The sequence below is a fragment of the Rhinolophus sinicus genome, chromosome 16 (assembly GCF_057876585.1).
Source record: "Rhinolophus sinicus isolate RSI-liver-muscle chromosome 16, RSI-T2T, whole genome shotgun sequence".
In the NCBI taxonomy this organism is placed as follows: Eukaryota; Metazoa; Chordata; class Mammalia; order Chiroptera; family Rhinolophidae; genus Rhinolophus; species Rhinolophus sinicus.
This window is the reverse complement of record NC_142516.1, coordinates 112709706-112729736: the sequence shown is the minus strand read 5'-3', so window position 1 is coordinate 112729736 and position 20031 is coordinate 112709706. Positions and strand designations below refer to the sequence as shown.

The following is a 20031-nucleotide window of genomic DNA, read 5'->3' as shown; positions in this document are numbered from 1 at the left end:
TATCCTCCACCAAGCATCATGGTTCTTTTCTGTGAATTACCTGGGTCTGTGAGACAACACAATACTTTTCAGTCTGTTGTTTGACTATAAATCAAAACTGCTATGTGTGAAGTTACCTGAACTTCAGTGTCAAAGACACCCTGAGATTGTTCCCAGAGAGAATCCCTAAACTCATCTTTTCTCTGCTCTGCCTACATCCCCTGGATTCAGCCATTTGTGTCTGTGATGCGACTAGACCATCTGCTTCTGTTTTTAATAATTTTCTAGCACACTAATTACTTCAGCAGGCTTTCCATCTCAACAAGGCTATTGACTCAGCTGTTTATTCTCTGCCTGTTCTTATCAAAGTCTGTATTTTACTTTGAAAGTCTGCCTTTCACCCTCAGCACCTTGTTTACTGTGGGGCCTCCTTCTGTCTATGATCAGGGCTGTATTGTCTCAACTCCCAACTTAATGTATTGTGCAGACATTTTCTTTAATAGGATAAACTTTAGGTATTACTCAGCAAAAACTTGCCATTATTAACTTCCTCCAAACTAAGGATATTCTTAAGTCCACATATAAATTTTAGGCACTATTAAGTGCTTTTTAAACTTGTTGTTTTTGAAAGTGTCGGCTAATCATGGGGATATTACTGATGCTTCCTGCCAGCATGTGGTTACTCCAGTAATATATTTGTTTGTAATAACAGATGAAAAATAATCTATAAATATACTTTAAGTACTAGAAAGATTATATCATATATAATTTTAACAACTATATATTAACAGCTATATATATGTATATATATAGTTGTTAATATATGTATATATGTATACATATATATAGTTGTTAATATATGAATATACATGTTAAATGTCTAAGGAGTTGATAATCAAGTATTTAGCTTGGAAAATACGTGAAGGCTTAATGGAAAAAAATGGGCAATGAATAAAGAAAATAACCCATTTCAGTCCTCATATTATAAATCACAAAGCAAAACATATTATGAATTCATAGCATTTATTATGCTACTCTTAAAAAGAAATCCTCTGTCCTAGAATAAGTGAATTCATCAAAGTATAACACCAATCCAAGTATAAAAATTGACCAAGCATTAAATAATTGATGGTTTTTAAGCATTATCTATATTGTCCAAATCTCTGTGTTTCTTGTTTACTATTTATATTCATTTTTGATTTTGAGTTGTTTAAATTAGAAGTAATTTATTACTATAATAAATGTTTGATGTTAGTAAACAATAATTATTCCCAAACACATTTTAAATTAATTAGTACTTGTATAAAGCACAAGGCAAATTAAACATCACTGTAGTGAAGAACATTTTTTTTTAAAGACTCATTTTTTCAAAGGTCAATGATTAAAAACAACCACAAATTTCAAACTAAATTTTTCACAGTGACCAGTAAAACTGATCATATGTAGTGGTTTTATTATTTTCAAAAACATTCATTTAGACATTAGCCAGTAAATCTGATATTATGTATTGATTTTATTATTTTCAAAAATATTTTTTAAGTCCCTATCATACTGACTCCCTTCTAAATTTATGAACGTATACTACAATGAGATTTTCTTGTGTTGAAGGTCCACTGGAGAATTATGCTCAATATGAGATAATGACGTATTTCTATTGTTTCATTCTGATATATTGTGTATATATCTACGCTGCATCCATGTCTTTAGGAAAGTTTTCTTTCAACAAAATAAATGTTGAAAATACTTCTTAATATTGTATAACTTTTATCCTAGCTACAGGCAAATATATGAGAAAATGTTTTAACTGGTTAAAAGGAAAAATTATTTCAGATTCTATACTGTCCCACATATTATGTGAAAAACATTAAAAAAAACAACAACAACAACAAAAAAAAAACAGACAACCCTGTTATTTAAAGTTGTGCTCAAGGGGTAAACTTCAAGTTTGCTTTCCCCTGACATGATCTACCCCTCATTCTCTCTCAACGTGTATGTATGTGTGTGTGTGCATAACATATACAGACCATAAAAGAAAAAAAGAAACTATCAGAAAGGAAGATAAGGTTCTAAAATCGTTTGTAATGTGGATTTATCAATATGGTTTAGTTTATGACTTCCCTAAGGCAATGAGCCTGTACAGCTGTTGTGGGAATCAACTTCCTACAGTGTTTGAAACACAAATCATTAACTTGTTACCAGTCTACACTGGAAGTCAGAATACAAAACAGTTTAAATATGTTAACTTAGATGCAGTCAAGCTTTCTCCACATTCATTTCAACTATTCAGAAATCAGTACAAAATCCACAACCTTCCTATGCCTTGGAGGGTTTCTTTGTTGTCTTAAGAATACACCACTATGTCTGAATGTGTTTTCCAGATAGTTTTGCAATTCAACATTTTGATAGACACATTCACAGTGAGAAAAATATATATAATTCAATATAAAATACAAGGAATACAGAATCTTATTGGATAGAACCATATGCAAGATTTCAACATTATAGTAATTAATCAGGCAACACGCTCTGAAAAATGTGTTAATTTTAACAATTCACCATGGTTAAGTGACTTAGCCCATTTAAGCTAGATGCATTCATTCAATAATTATTTGTTAACTGTTTACTATTTCCGAGAAAATATCAAGGAATGCAAGTTTTTATCAGTGGAAAAATAAAACCCTACTATCTTTAAGTTTGGGAAGTAAAACAATAAAATAAATGTACAGAATGTTAAATGGTTATAAACACAACAAAGATGACAGAAACGCAAAAGAAAAATAGGGCAAGAAAAAAGAGTTGAAATTTTAAATAGGATTGTGAGGAAAGTCTCACTGAGATTTGAAATCTTAATAAGTAAGCCAATGGGATACCTAGAGAAAAACACTGCAGGTAGAGGGAAATATGGGCAAAATTCCTGAGATTTATATTGGCATGTCACTGCTGTGTTGCTTGTTCAACTGACCATCAAATTCCTCATGGGTATTATAGCACAGCATAGTAGTGATTACATGAGTAATGCTTTGCCCAGAACCTGGGAAATAATAACTCATTAAATTTTAAGCCATCAGCATAATATGATGATATCCCACAGTTATTTATTCTTCTAATCTTCCCCCAAGATATCATCAATATAAGCCTCCACTTATCAAGAAACTGCAATATAAGAAACTGCCTGGGAAATCGTAGAATGAGACATATGTCCTGAATTCCAGGATTTCCATTCCATGAAAGTGATAACAAATGCACATGTAGTCAATGAACTCATAGTCGAGAGGCAGAGCCAGTATGCTAAAAGGTTGGTTAAGGTTATACTATCAATATTTGCAGTTAGTCATCCAACAACCATGCCTGAAGACAACTCCTATGTTTAATGCTGTCTTGTAACTATTAGGTTTGTAACTAATGACAAAATTCACCTACATGTCTTTACTTGACCTTCATGTCATATTGCATCCACAGATTTTGTGTAGTCTACTGTAGCTTTGAAATTTTGCCAGATAATTTCTCTTCTGCCCAAAGAAATTCTTGTTTTCTATGTATTTCTTATCATACCATCACTGAAGACATCGATTCCTCATTTCTAGAGTAATAAGGAGGGCTCACAAAATCAATATCTATATTATCAATTGGAGCTTGGTGGTTTCAAATAGATCCATCGTCTTTGCAGACACTGCTTCATTTGTAAAGAAAAAAATAACATTCATGTTAGTAGTACAAATGCCAACCCACTTTTCAAGGATATCGATGTGCAATTGATTTGCGAGGGACTGATTACTACTGAAAGAACATTGGCCAATTTCTTCTTTACTTGAAACCTAGCACCTGAAACGACGTGTTTGCAATACAGGTATTTGTTGGGTAGCTCACTACCAATATGCATTTCCTTCACATTGATGAAACAATATTTCACCTTCAAAGAGAGAAGACACAGATGTTCCTTAGAAGACCTGAGGTGAAGATACAGACGTGAAATTCCTGAAGAGCTTGAAAAATAGTGGAATAATAAGGCAGTATTAGATAGCCACCTGTCTTCACAAAATGGATTAACATGAGTAAAAACTGAAAACAGCATTTCAAATTCACAGAAGACAGATAAATATTTGCAAAATGGCCTAAAACCACTCAGATTATAGTCAAGAGAGGCTCATATTTCTGTGTAGATTTTTGTGGGACCTATAGCTTTGCTATGCTTATGACTTTATGTTCAATATAGATAAAATGTGGATAATGCCTTTGTCAGCAGCCACCAAATAAAAAATCCATGCCTCTCTGGAGATATTGTAGCTGGGCTAAGGAATTTGTGGCAGAAAATTAGGTGCTTTAGCTGATCATATACACTACGGTCAATTGGAGAACTTTCCCACTCCACTGGATGTTTCCTTCTATGTGCAGGCATGCTGATTATCCGACCAACTCTGACTTTCCAGCACCCTACTACCATCATAGTAAGGGTAGAAGAATTGTCAGATTAGTATATTTGGGAAGAATAAACAATATGAGGTTTTTTTTTCCTGTGTGTGAGCAACCTTCCCGCAGGGAGAAATAATTCAGTGCTCCACCAGAGGCAGGTTCTTCCTTACCAGTTAATAAGAAATATATTTTGGCCTCAATCAGTCACGTTTCTATTTTATTTCTCAAATTATTTGGAAGATGTATGGGAAAGCTGAGGGCTACTTAGGAGGCCTTTTCCAGACACTTCAACCATCCTGGCCTTGTGTCTGTGGAGAGATGACTATTGTAATTAACCCTGGACTGACTGTGTTTTACGACAGTGTTTCTAGTGAAACAAGAAGTACTGCCTTAGTGCTATGTGCCCAGACGTGACGTACTGAATGACTATAATAATCAAAATGGTCTAATCTTAACTGAGAGCTCACTATGTGTGAAGAATTATTTTAAACACTGTATCCCATTTAGTCTTCACAATAGCATCTCTCAGATGATGAAACTGAAGCACAGAGGAGTTGAGTTACTTGGAAAGGTCAACCAGAGAATGGTAACAGGATCTGGACTCAGGCAGTCTGGTTCTAGTGCAACACCTTTAAGCACCATGCTAGCCAGCTGGGAGCAAGGGGGAAAAAATACATGTCACATCATGGTCTACAAACCCGAGCACATCAAGCCACAGGGGTAATTCTCCAAGAGTATCTAAAACCTCCCTAAAATGACCAGTTGATTTCCACTGAAGTAAATCGATTCAATAAGAGATTGCAAAAATAACAGAGAACACAACAATGAGTTTCAAATTTCTCCAAGCTCATGCATGCCATACATATTTATAGTGCACACAGGGAGTCTGGGAACGCCTAAGATGATTGGTTTTCTCATAAGGAGACCCTGTCAAGCTGATTAGTTGGAAAAGACCCTCTTGATCATTCAGCTGAGAAAAATTGAAGAAATTTTCCCTGCATCCTAGAGGAGACCATGATGGCTCTAATAATCCTAAAAGGCAGAGTCACCTGTGAGGTATATCACAGGTGAGGTTGTTAGCCATATCGCATTTAAAATGTTACATGAAAATTCCCAATTGAAAATGTGACATTGTATATAAAAGTTTGGCCATAATGGACCCCAAAGGTTGAAAATTAATAATCAAATAGCATCTAATTTATTCTCAAAGCAATCTACACAAAAAAAATGCAATACTATGATTGTTTTGATTCACATTGTTGCTTAATATTTTTTAATCTATGCATTGCATTAATCTTGGAGTTATTCAAGGTGAAGGATGCACTAGAGGAATAGAAATATTATTAAATACATTCACAGTATTTGAGAGATTTTGCATTTGTTTCCTAGTTTATAACTATTTTAGTGCTCCAATGAAGTGATGATGAGGTAATTTGTCTATGCACAAGGGCAGAAGAATCCAGGTGTAAGAAATATGCTTTGTCTACATGAATGCTAAGCTCGAGGTCACTGTCTGGCAGAAAACTTATTAATTCAGATATGCTGAGCTGCATGTCCAGCATACTCTTCATTAATAACATGGGAGATAGAAGTAATGCGACTGGATATTTAGAGAAAACAAAAGGGCCACATGAAGGATCAGAGCTAAAATATCAGCGAGTTAGGTCAACTGCCTCAAACTTATCTCCAAAGGAGAATAGTGAAAGGAGCTTAAAATTAAGGAGTGTGATTTATGGAAAAAAGAGAATCATCTTAGGGAGAATAGAAAAATACAGGAGCATCTTTGACTCTTTACTTTTTTTTTTTTCCTCTCCTCCCAACTCTTTTCAAGCTGAAATCAGAATGGGAAAGGAGTTACTTTGGAATTAACTAGTTAATTATTCCCATGAGTGCTTTAAATTTGATATATCAGGTGAATGATCTCCAAACAAGGTATTCTGCTTCCTACGTCTTCAGCTTCACAGTGCAGCATTTGATGTCAAACAAAAATTTTGCTGAATCTAGATTTCCTTAGTCAATCTGTCTGTTTCTGTGTTCAAAAAACGGACATATTATTCCCGGTCACTGGTACCTATTAGGCATATTACAAAACAAAACAAAACAAAAACATATCCAACAATTCAGCTACTTGAGATTAACCAAAAAAATAATTTATATAGACACATTTCTGTCATGAAGATGTGTCATGAAAACAAAGACATAAAGCAATTTCTATTTTATACAGGGATAACAGTATAAATTAAGAGTGATCTCTCCATTCCTTTTGATAGATTTATAAACACTGGTGTTTTATTTATTTTTTAATGTTATTTTTTCACTATAAGGAACTGCTAAGTTCCTTTCTCCATACTAGTATTGGTTCACTAAAGACTTTTTTTTTCCATTTTATCTGCATACATTTAAGGTAAAATAGTTTAATGAGAGTGCCTACTGCTGAATGGGAATAACTAGGTTTTTCCTGTTTTGTTGTATTTAACACTGATTTAAGTGATACCAATCATTTGATCAAAAAGGGGAGCAAATCTTGCGAGTTCTACAGCTCGTGATTTAGTTCTAGTCTAAACTTGAGTATAGTTTAGAACTGATTCATACTGGTTCACTTAAGAAACAGTATGACAACCTTAAAAAAGTTACCTAAAATGTTAACATTATAATAACTTTTTGAAATATATACTTTATAAGTACATAGAATTAATAGAATTTACAGTGAACTTATATGAGCAACACTTATTTTAGAATTTAATTAGTTGAAGCACTATTATTATATTCATATATCTATATTTTAAATGACAACATGAACATGCAAAATAAAGTAAATTTATACCTCACTGTTTACTATAGACTATTATTTCAATTTCATAACATTTTTCTGAAAAATACATTATAACATCATTTAATCGAGTATCCTTAAAATTTTCATTCAATTTAGATTTATTTCAATTTTATAAAAAACTGTAAATCTTTGGACAGAACTAAAGCATCTTTAATACAATCTTTGATACAATTCAACTTAAATACATACGTAGTTTATAATTTACTACTTATCAACCAAACAATTTTTGTCACTACTTCCTATTTTTCCATCTTTTTGTCTGTTACTTAGAAATATATATTTGATTCACATTTCTCTTATTAAAACATACTTGAAAACAAATTTGTCGACACTATACATTTTTTCTCTAATACAACAGAAATAATTAATTTTTCTTAATTATTGTTAATGGTTATGTTCTCCTAACTTAGAATCTTATTATAATATTTGCTAAACCTCAGTCTGTTTCAATGCATCCCAAGTAATGCCACACACTGGAGAAGAAAATAGCACCCACATGCCAAATATAATAAAAAAAAATAACTTTTTCAAAAATATCCTCTGATTGGAAAACTTCTTTCATTAAAAAGTCAGTTCTAATTTCCAATTAACCACAAATGCCACAGAAATGACTAAATGAAGATCTAATATAAATGCCTCAAAGAGAAGCAGCAGAGTTAATATTTCGGAAAAATCATGCATCCTGAGAAGTTGTGTAGCACACACACACACACACACACACACACACACACACACACAATCATATTAGCACAACACATGCAAGATATTTTGGGGAAATATTAACACAGTTCCATTTAATCAAATGAAATGCCCTCATTTTAAAGTAGTTGCACACCAACATTTTCAATAGAGATTTGAATCCTGGGCCTGTAAGAAATTATTTCCATTTATTATGATGATGGGAAAGGAATTTTCACAATAAGAAATTCTATCATTTTCTTTGCTTCCTACAATATTTAGGGTTTTAACCAAAGAGTTCTTCTTGGATAAAAGACCATATTTCCCTGAAAATAATACCTAACTGTAAATAAGCCCTAGCATGATTTTTTTCAGGATGACATCCCCTAAACATAAGCCCTAATGCGTCTTTTGGAGCAAAACTTAATGTAAAACCCAATCTTATTTTCAGGGAAACACAGGATTATCTTTACTAAAACCCTTCTTTTACACAGCACCATTTTTTTGCTGTAAATTCTACAGTCACTTTCCATTAACATTACTTAAGGCTCTTAAGTTTCTTGCTCGGCACTGCGCTCTGATCTAAGCAATTTGATATATAAACTAATTTAATCCTCACAACAGTTTTGCAAATAAACAGCTATTAAACACAATATCCATGTAGATTCTAAAAGAGATATTGGTTAAGTAATTTTCTTGTATCAGCCTGTCCACAAAGTGATGCAGCTGTGAGAGCCCAACTGGCTGACTCGAGAGCCTGTGGTCACAAGGCCCATGATGTCCACTCCTCACAGGTTTATGCTCAGATTTGTTAGTCTAACTCTCAAGGGATTCCACAGCCTGCCTCCAAGTTACCTTTCTAATCTTATCTTTCATCATCTATCAGTCTCAAGAGATGTTAGTAAGTACTCCTCAAAGACAGTTTCCAGGGTCCCATGAGCATGAAAGAATCTTTCCAGGGTTGAAGGCTCTAAAAAGTCCTGTGGTAAACAATTATGTTTAATTTTACCAACGATTTTTCTAACTTATCCAATAATGGAAATATTTTTTTTCTTTTTTCTTTTTTTTCAAAATGGAGCATTTCATTAGAACAGTTTTTATGGAGTACGGTTTTAGAAAGGATGTTCCGCAAAAAAAATACTGTACACCAAACTGATATATTAGCTCTTCCGTGAGTATCACTGATGGATTTTCATTTCTATATGTTTTGTTCCCATCATTTCCATACCTAAAATATCCTTACTCTTTCTTTTAATTCAGATATGCCTTTCATGACTCAGCTTGAATCACACTCATTTTGTATATGACTATGTGCATCCATTTTATGACTTCTTCACATGCACATTGTACACTTTCTTATTTATGCATGGCTTCTTTCATAACTGTATGGAAAACTCCTTGAAAGACTAACCATTAAATAATTTGGAATCCAGGAAATCATTCATTTGACTTGACTTTCCAACCTTCTTCAGAGAGAATACACATCATAGTACTTAAAATATGATAATAATCACACTGAAAACAAGCTAGTGTGTTTTACATCTAAACCATAAATATTGGAGTTGAAAGGTATGGGAGATAACACTCATTACAAATATTTATGAAAATTGAGTCCTTACAAAGTTATTCCTATTCACTCTTTATATCCAAACTCTTTAATATTTCCAATCAGAGGCAGAAAAAAAAATCAAATATGAGTAATAAACTAAGAGCTAAATGATTGCACAAATAATTGTAACATTAATTGTAATCCATAAAATATAAGAGCAATGGAACACAAACTATACTTTCTGACAGTCAAGATGAAAAGGAAAATGCAACAGGTTATACAGCTCTCCTTATCTAATAGGTAACACACTAAATTTTGCAAATGAAGATAAAGGTCATATATATTACCTAGAACCTCCTATAGGCCAAAAACAGTGAAGCCAACTTAGGTATTATCATTTTAATTCCTTAGTTATTCTCTGAAGTAAAAAACAGTGCCCTTTTTTTTCAGATTAAGAAACCAAATCTCAGTGAGGTTTAAAAGACAGTCAGAATGTCTTTCCATTTTTTTGTGTCTTCTTCAATTTCTTTTAAAAGTGTCTTATAGTTTAAAGTGTACAGATCTTTCACATCCTTGGTTAAGATTACACCTAGGTATTTTATTCTTTTTGTTGCAATTGCAAAATGAACTGCTTTGTTTTGCTTTTTATTTCTTTTCCTGAGGTTTCATTGTTAGCATATTGGAATACAATGGACTTTTAAACGTTGCTTTTGTAGCCGGCAACTTTACTGTATTTGTTTGTTGTTTCTAAAAGCTTTTGGTGGAGTCTTTAGGGTGGAGTCTTTAGGGTTTTATATATATATATAAAACTCTTTAGGGTTATATATATATATATATATATATATATATATATATATATATATATATGGCATCATGTAATTTGCAAAAAGTGACAATTTAACTTCTTTATTCCCTATTTGGATGCCTTTTATTACCATATGACCTAGCAATCCCTCTCTTGGATATCTTCCCAAAAAATCTGAAAACATTTATCCATAATGATATATGTGCTCCGATGTTCATTGCAACTTTATTTATGGTGGCCAAGAAATACAATCAACTAAAATGTCCTTCCATAGATGACTGGATAAAGAAGATGTGGTACATATACACAATGGAATACTATTCTTCCATGAGAAAAGGTGAAATAGTACTATTTGTAACAACATGGATGGAACTTGAGATTATTATGCTGAGCGAAATAAGTGAGACAGATAAAGCAGAAAACGATATGATTTCACTGACATGTGGTATATAAAACTGAAAAAAGCAAAGGAACAAAGACAAACAAATGAAGGAACAAAACTCATAGACACAGACAATAGTTTAGTGGTTACTGGAGGGTAGGGAGGAAGGGGTGGTAGATGAGGGTAAAAGGAAGCAAATATATGGTGATGGAAGGAGAACTGACTCTGGGTGGTGAACACACAATGTGATATATATAGATTATGTATTACAGAATTGTATACCTGAAATCTATGTAACTTTACTAACTATTGTTACCCCAATAAACTTTAATAAAAAATTTTAAAAAGGTACTAGGAATGATTTTTTGGGAGAGTGGTTGTTTTTTTGTTTTTAATTAAAGTTTATTAGGGTGACAATTGTTAGGTTTACAATTCTGTAATACATCTTCTATATATCACATTGTTTGTTTGTTCACCACCCAGAGTCAGTTATCTTTAATAGTAGTCAAAGCCTGTTCTAGAACTCAAATCCACATAAAATTTTAATGGGAGAGTTCCAAGATAGCCTGCAGGCAGACATAAGGGGGTATTTATTTATCCAAACAACTTTGGATCTACTTGATGCTTGAACTCTGAACCATAGTTTTGGGAGGGAGAGAGGGAGAGAGGGAGAGGGAGGGAGAGGGGGAGAGAGGGAGAGAAAGAGAGAGAGAGAGAGAGAGAGAGAGAGAGAGAGAGAGAGAGAGAGAGAGAGAGAGAGAGAGAACAAAAAATGGCATTCCCTGGAAGAACTTGAAATTGTCAGTTATCTGTTTCTAGCATTAGAGGACTTTAATATGACTCTTGTGGAAAATAAAATCTCAAGCAGACTGTTCTCCAGTGGGCTTGCCAGGATAAATCATCTGTAAAACGTACTCCTAGAATACTAAATTAGTTAACCAGTTGAGTCGAGTTGTTTACTGTTATCCATCTGGATGATATATAATGCCAAAACCAATTTTTGTTTTATCATTATTTATATTTAGCCCTTTCTTTTCTGAGAAAAGGTGGTCAAGAATTTTAGTTGAATCTGAAAATCAGTACGAATATATAGTAGTTAAGACCATTAATATCAGTATAAGGAGAACGTTTGATTGCCTGTTTGCTATGGTAGACGGATAACCATCCAGGCAACCTAGAAATATTTATAAGTTATTACTACTTATTTTTAAAAAGATACCATTCCCACTGAAATGGGTTATGTGAAAAAGTCCACTCCCAATATCTCTGATTATCAAAGGTATATGTTTGAAAATTTTGCCATTACATGGTTCATGTCAGCTTGGAAATTTAGCACTGCCAGCTGCAGTTCTGAGTAAATTAATGAGATCGGGTTTGAACCCATGAAATAAGGGTTTTCTGAGAAGCTTTTCCCCAACCACCAGATGTATATTTTAAGCTCTAATAATAGTTTATATAATCCTTCTTTTTCCTAGCACCAATCATGTTACATTCTCATCATGTATATGTACTGTTCCCACAATCCCATTCTATTTTAAGTACTACGAGGGTGGGAAATTTATGTCATTCCTTTTTGTATCTTCAATATGTCTTTCAATGAGGGCACAAACACACCAAATATGTGTGCATGCACGTGTGTGTGAGCACACACACACACAAATCCACACAAAGAACTTGTTGACCAAATTGATAAATACATGCTACAAAATATTATATCTTAAGTTATTCTTAACAAAATTCACACTGAACTGACCCTTGTGATGGCTAACCAGAGAAAACGGTTTTTAAAGCCTGCCTGAGATTCCCAGAGAGTATTAGATGAATGAGATCTCGGTCTAGTATTTTTACACAAAAACTGGCTTGGAGTTTTGCAGAAGTATCCAAACGATGCCCAATTGTTGGGTATATAATTAAGGAATGCATGGGATTACCCATTGCCTATATGGAGAGGGAAAGACGGTAGAAATGGGAGAGGAAGGTGAAAAGAGATGACACACAATCATAGTTAAAATAATTCTAGTCTTTCTTTACTATGACATTCCTCAACTGTTACTCTCCAAATGGGAAGAAAATAGACCAGTAGAAGTAAAACTTTAGTCATCTAGCATGTGTACATATTCACTGAAGAATGTGAAGTGCTTCTTTTAATATAGCTGTCAGAAATTACCCCCCAAAAAAATCCTTTTTATAGAAAACTCCATATCACTATCCTCCCAACTGCTGTCTCCTCCTTACTCCTGATTCCAGCAGCCACACACAATATCAAATTAGAAAACACGAAGTGTGAAACCAGAGGGAAACCACAGTCCTCTAATGCTTCCTACCTGCTGTACATTCCACTGTCATTGTCAATAGAGTCAAGTGGTTGACTAGCTGTGAGCGATGTATCCAGGATCAATATCATACCTTATACTTCAGGGAGAGGTTGCAATTACTGACTTGGAAAGCACTCTCGCAAAATTTCAATATGAAGTCAATGCTCTAAATGCCTCTATTTTGATCTGTTATACTAGCTGAAATGAGGAAAGATATTTTAAGCTGATTTTTAAGACAGGTTAATGTGTATGTATGGTGTTGGCTACTATCAAAGATGTAAAAACTGGGGAAGTAAGTCAGCCAGCTCTAAAACCACTTTTCAAGAAACAGTATTTATAGGACGTAAATGAGGAGGTGTAAAGCATATTAGATTAACAAATTGCTATTTCATATTTTTCATTTCCATCTATCCCACTATGTGCTATAATTATGCCTTTTAAAATTCTATTTATTGGATAATGCAAGAGAAATCATATATTGTAACTCTAGTTGTGGAAAACAGACTATCTGTCTAAATGACGCTGGCAGAATTTATAATAATGAAGCTTTGTTTCCCCTCAGTAAGTAACCTCCTTCCAGTTTTACGAGCCTTAAGGACATGCTAATCCTGTGAAAATGCTAACTTGATGTGGCTGTCTAGATCATGACTTCCTAAACAGTCACACATAGCATAATTCCCCTAATTTTAAACTAACAATAAAAATGCTTCAAGCCTTTTTATGTATTCTTATGAGAAAACTGCTGAGATACATTTTAGAAAGTTTTTTTCAGCAAAAATGTCAATTGCATTTTAATGAATGTCATGTTCAACACTTTTTGCTCCTGTACAGATGAGTTTTCCTAACTTTTCAGGTGAAAGTAGAAGTGAGTTGAGTCAACGTGAATGCTTTTACTGACAATGCTTTTACTGCCATGTTTTCCATTTTCTGTTAAGATAGAGAAATGAGCACTAATGTTGCAGCTGGAAGGAAACATCATGATTTGTAAACTATAAGAAGGTAACACAAAATAGGACATTTTGACCTAAGTAATATGTTGAGGGGGAAAGAAGAAGAAAGTAAACACGAACACATATAAGTCACATATCCAAGTATTTGGTCATAAACACTACTTTGGGAAGTTCACCGGGGTAAAAAGGTAGCAATTCTAGGACTTTCTAAAATGCAGAAAATACATATTCTTATATATTTGACATAATTAAATGTGATTATTTAATTATCATTATGTGCACACCACAGACTAGAAAGAACATGGGCTTTCACCTCCGATAAAGTGGGTGAACACAGTCTCCATAACTTACCAGCCATGGCTATCTTTGGCAAGCTGAGCCTATCTAAGCTCTTGTTTATGCACTTATAAAGTGAAAATAGCAATTCTTACTTAGAGGGATATTGTGAAAATTAAACTGGTAACACATACAAATCACCTAACACTTCCCAGGGCCCAGTAGGCTTTCAATAAGTGACATATATAACATCCCTATTAAAAAAAGAGGAACATAATCAGAGAAAAGGATAAAAGGGAAAATAAGATTTCATTTTATACAGATGTTGATAAATAACAGCATAAGTTAAAAGTCCCAGCACTCTGGCTAATACTAATCATCTAAATGAACAAAGATGCGACTATTTTGTTGTCTAATTTTTAGTCCAGCTTTTCCCCCAAATTCCAGACCTGGGCAGGTGGAAGAGCTCCTTTGTGAAGCTGGTGAACTGAAGAAAGTCACCAGAGGACATATGAGTAGTCTGGGGTTAGGTTTAGTAGATATGTATGCGGGAGTGTCTTAGAGCAAGAAATCCTTTTAGGAGAAAGTGAGAGATTTTTGTGACTCCTAATAGTAAGGGTTTGGTCACAGAAATAATTTCGACTGAATCCAGGGGAGTTGCCATGTAATTCAGGTGGCTACGAGGAGATCATTTTTCGTAGATGAGTTGGAGATTAACAGACAGGAAATTGGCAGCAAGCTTAGTAATAGGAAGAGGACCTTAATTATTGAAATTCATTGTTCAGGAAATATTTAGCCAGGAAGAAGACCATGAAATGGAGGGTGTGGCAACTGTAATATGTGTAGGAGTAACGAAAGGAGGGTTGACCTGAATGAATGGGCAATTCTTGAATTCTCTCAGGTTGGTCTCATTATATTGCAGAACTTGAGCCATGTGAGTCAATACCATTCAGATAAAAAATCCAACACAGTGAGACACATTACAGAAAATACTAATACTTGGTGTTTCATCACGCAAAATCATCATGGATTTAAGGAACTGGGAATTATTTTGCTGACCGATATAAAGGGAGAAGCTTAAAGGTAAATTAGAAATGAAATACTACATTTAGTTATTGGGATACAATGCTAAGCATAAAACTTAAATGTGATTTTAAAACAACAATGGTTTATGAATAGATGGAGAAAGCCATGCTAATATAAAATGTCCCAGATGAAAGAAAAGTTATCTTTGGTTTAAAGGACAATTTTAGTTGTTGTTAGCCTATGCTAATAATTCTATTTGGTTCAAATATTAACTTTTGGATTATCCAACTTTCATTCTACTTAGAGTTTTTCCACTGGTTTCCTCCAGCTAATTAATTAGTTTTGTTAAGTGTGTATATAGCGTAAGCAGATGCGGGAATTGAAAAAAAATTGTACAGGGTTAAAACAAGCAAAAGAGTGAATGCTATGTATAATTTGGAGCTAATCTACTTTCATAGTGTTTAAAGCTTGAAATATTAATTTTCTCTGTTGTTAAATATTAACCATGTAACTGAAAATGACATTACTGAATGGGAAATAATTAGATGAGTAAAGCAAACCAACTATGTACAGAGCTTAGCATTAGTCACTTTGAATATATTTTAACATAGTTTTATATCATAAGACCTTTTATATAGTATTTGAATGCATGCCAGGACACTTCTTTTACTCATATTTCTAGAATATGTGTAGTATGCTCATATATTAACTACTGCATCTGAAAACATTCACTTACTCTACATAACAAATAAGCCTGATTTGAATAATGTAGTTATTGTTTTAGAATGTACATGACTTCTCAGAATTATGTAATAATTTAAAGGAGCTCTATTGCAAAAAACAAACTATATAACACTGATTAACAGACCATAAAGATTGACCTCTTGCTTTTCATGTTATTTATTTAAATTTTGTCTCAAACTCATGCCTAGTTAATAAAATCAAATTACTCATTTAATGTTTTAGGTGTAACATATTATAGTATAAAGCATATAACCATTTTTAATTTTAATGTATTTGAATTGTCATTACTAAAGTGATTACATGTCTACAGTGAAACCAACGTGTGTTACTATTCCTTTATCATTAAAACAATACAGAAACTTTAAAAATTATCAATGCTTATTTTATTGGGGTTATTATTTTAATCCAACACCATTTAACTCATATGAATTGACTCATGCTACGCTTTACTGAAAAAACTAAGCATTTTGATTTCTTTAATGAGGCACATCAAAAACATTATCACGAAGTCATGAAATTGCCATGGGAATAGTTTGTTTTTCCTTAATGGAAAATACGTCACTGCCTTTTCTTTGAAATTCCCTAATAAATATTCAGATATGAAAATGCTAAATAGTGGTATTATAAAAATACATATATATATATTTTTCTATCATTTCATCATTGAAAAAAAGAGCTCAAAAAGAGAAATTCACCAAAAAGAGAAGAATTCACCAAAACTTGAATTATTTTCACTTTCAAACGCTATTTAAACCTCTTACAATTTAACCTGAGAATGATAATATCCCCTAGGTTGTACAGTAACTCTAATGCTCTACAAAGCATGGAATTAAAGCATTCAGGTATTGCTTTTCCTTAACGAACAACAAAAAATCCTGATAATATTGAAAAGAGGGAAAAAGTTATTTTAAAAATCTGACGACAGCATAATTAAATGAGAATATGTTCTGGTCTCTAAAAAGGATCATGCTTTTAAATACAGAAACAAATAATTTTTAAAAAGAGGCTAGTAATTAGGTGCTAGTGTACAAATATATTAAAATTGACTTATATCACTTAATTATAGAAAAATATAGAAAAATATGTAATGACATAAATATATAGGAAAACATTGTATGCTTTATTTAACACAGCAAAAGCAGGCATTCTGCTGCTTATAATTGACAGCTTTGTCCATGGTGAAATCAGAAACTTACCGAAAGATTTTTAAGCAGAAGATTGAAGGAACAAAACATTTATACACAAGCAAACCATGCTGGTTTCATTTGTGTGGGTGGCCCGGGAGAATAGGTTTGCTCAATTAAAAAAAAAAAAAAAAAAAGAAAAAAGCAACTGGGACCTTAACACTAACATTATGAAGTAACTATATAAGTCAGGTGGAAAATTGTGTACCTTGTTCTCCCTTTCAAATTCAAGGCAATATTTAATCACCTAGCATCATGTGTAGTAACTCAGATAAAAGCTAAAGAAATCACTGATAAAGGTTTTCATTGCTTAGGCTCTGCCTGCCTTTATAGGCCAGGCACCCAGCTTTGAACAATGGGTTTCCAAGGCTTGGGGGAGGGAAGGAAATGGTATCTTTAGCCAACAGCATTCTTTGTCTCACAATGTTCTAGTTACTTTTCAAGCAGGTTTATCCTGACTCTCTGAGGTGTCCAATACTCAATCTTGATGAACAGATGGTACAAGTTGACATTTTGAACTTTCACATTAAAAAAAAAAAAAATTCTGAAATGTTCCTGGTATTATAAGAAAAGCCAGGAGGCTGTATAGAACTGAGCTTTTCATCAGACATTTATTGACCAATAACTAGACACCTGAGATATTAGAATGAGAAAACTGACATTAAATCTCTTCCATCAGTGTTAAAAAGCCAGCACCTATTAATTAGATCCCCCCCTTCGCTCTTAATTCCTCATTCTTTAAAAACAATCACAATTTAAAGAAGAGTGAATTACCTTCTATCACCTTGTAGAATCATCTGATATTTAAAGAGAGACTACATTTCTTTTTTTTTCTTTTTTTTTCTCAGTCAACTCTTTGCCCTAGCATAGAAGGCTCTGGATCTCTGACCCTTCACTGACTCTTCAACATCATTTCCTGCCAATCTCTCTCTCACTAATTAAGCAGACACACTGACAGTTCCCATAACAACGTCAACTCTTCTAGTCATTCAGGTCCTTTGGCCTTTCTTTAATTTCTGCCAGGATGCTCTCCCTCCAGATCTTCCACTGACTTCCTCAAGTTCCAGGTCTCCTTTTAAATGTCAACTTCTTGAAGAGATCTTCTCAGCCCACCCATCTAAAGACTGTTGGACTATTGTCTTTCAAATGACCTAGTTAGTCCTTTCCAGATAGGAATTTTCATTTAATTTGTTTGTGATCTGTCTCCCTGAATAGAATATAAGCTCCATGAGGCAGGAGACCCATCTGTCTTGTGTACATTTGATTTCTAGAATCTGTGTTCTGCAAATAACAAGTGCACACATACCTACTGTGCTCAGTGATGAGCAGAACAGACACAGTCCTTGACCTCCAGAAGCTCACTGAGGGTGCTAGTGGAGAGGAGATGGGGTCTCTAATACATAGACAGAAGCTGATAGTGGGAGGTGCTCCATAAATACATCTCTATTAATCAGATAAAAGTTTCTCAGTTTCATTTTTATATTCAATTCAGTTATTACCTAGGCATTAGCGAGAACTTAAATGTTCTCTGGGAAGATGACTAGATATTTTTCTAAAATATCTCTTGACTACATATTATGTTCTGTAATTTTGAAGTGAATTTATAAACGAGCAGAAGAATATTACAGTGATTATTAAGTCAGTGGTTTTTTGAATTCCAATGTGCCTCAGAATCACCTGGTGAGGATAAGAAAACACAGGATTTTAGGTCCTATCCTCAGAGTCTCTGATTCAGTTGGTCCTTTTCTCAGGTGATACTGTTGCTGCTGGTCGGTCCTAGAGCCATCCTTTGAAAACCACTGACAAAAAAAAGAGCAAATTATATGGAAACAAATTTCATTTCTTAAGGTGTTTTTCTATTAACACATGTTTTTATTTCTGGTCTCCATTCTGCCCATGTTCTTTTTGCAAAATCATAACAACTTATATATTAGCAAGCATATGAATTGTTCCAAAGGAGACGTAGATTTTCTTTCTTTGCAACTTCTAAAACTGCAAACCTATTAGGCTGGTACAAAAGTAATTGTGGTTTAAAGGGTTAAAATTTCAAAAACCACAATTACTTTTGCACCAACCTAATATAAAGTGGAGAGGACCTAAGAGGAACTCTCTAATGACCGACAGACAAGATTGTGTGACTTTTCTACCTTTCCTGCTCTATGTTATTATATCACAATTGTCGTACTTTGCATTTCTTAGGATATTTATCTCATCTTGCTGTTCATATTTTATTTTTGGTGACTTTGCAACACCCCTAAAGTTACTCTTGTTACCTCTGAGCTCTTATATTAACTTAACTGGATGAAGACATTTTTTATTTTATTATTATTATTTTTTGATGTTAAACATTCATTCAAAAATATTTTTGGTTCAGAAGCTACATACAAGTCCAAACAAGTACATGGCGAATTTTTGTATGTTTAACTGGCTTTAAAGATAATAAAATGCTATCCACACAAAGACTACTTTCAAGTATTCCTTTCAAAGGAAGTATTTCGTAAGTACTATATAAGTGGTATAAATTATCATAGGAAGACAAGGCAGAGAAATAGAATGTATTACCTTAGGGTGAGAAGGAAATAAAGAAGTTGTTTGTAATCTGTGCCCTAAAAAATAAAAAAAATAAAAAGAACAGATTTCAGCAAGTAGATATTGAACACTTCGTCATTTTGGACTGAAGAAAGGAAAGAACAAAGAAACACAGGAGGATGCAAGACAAAGGGAATGGTTCAGACAACTAGAAACACAGAGCACACCGAGGAGCGAGGGAGATGAGGCTGGAAAGTGAGATCTGGGTTTACTGTAGAAAGCTTTATCTGCCAGTATAAAAAGGTAAAAATGAATATTATAGGAAAGTAGGCATAATGGGATGATTTAGAATAACTGAGATCATTCAAATC

General features: G+C 33.5%; 1 protein-coding gene across 13 annotated transcripts in view; it reads right to left on the bottom strand.

Annotated features, from left to right (window-relative positions):
* Positions 1–20031, bottom strand: part of TENM3 (teneurin transmembrane protein 3) — a 2441918-nt gene that overhangs the window by 2106356 nt on the left and 315531 nt on the right. The window lies entirely within an intron of this gene.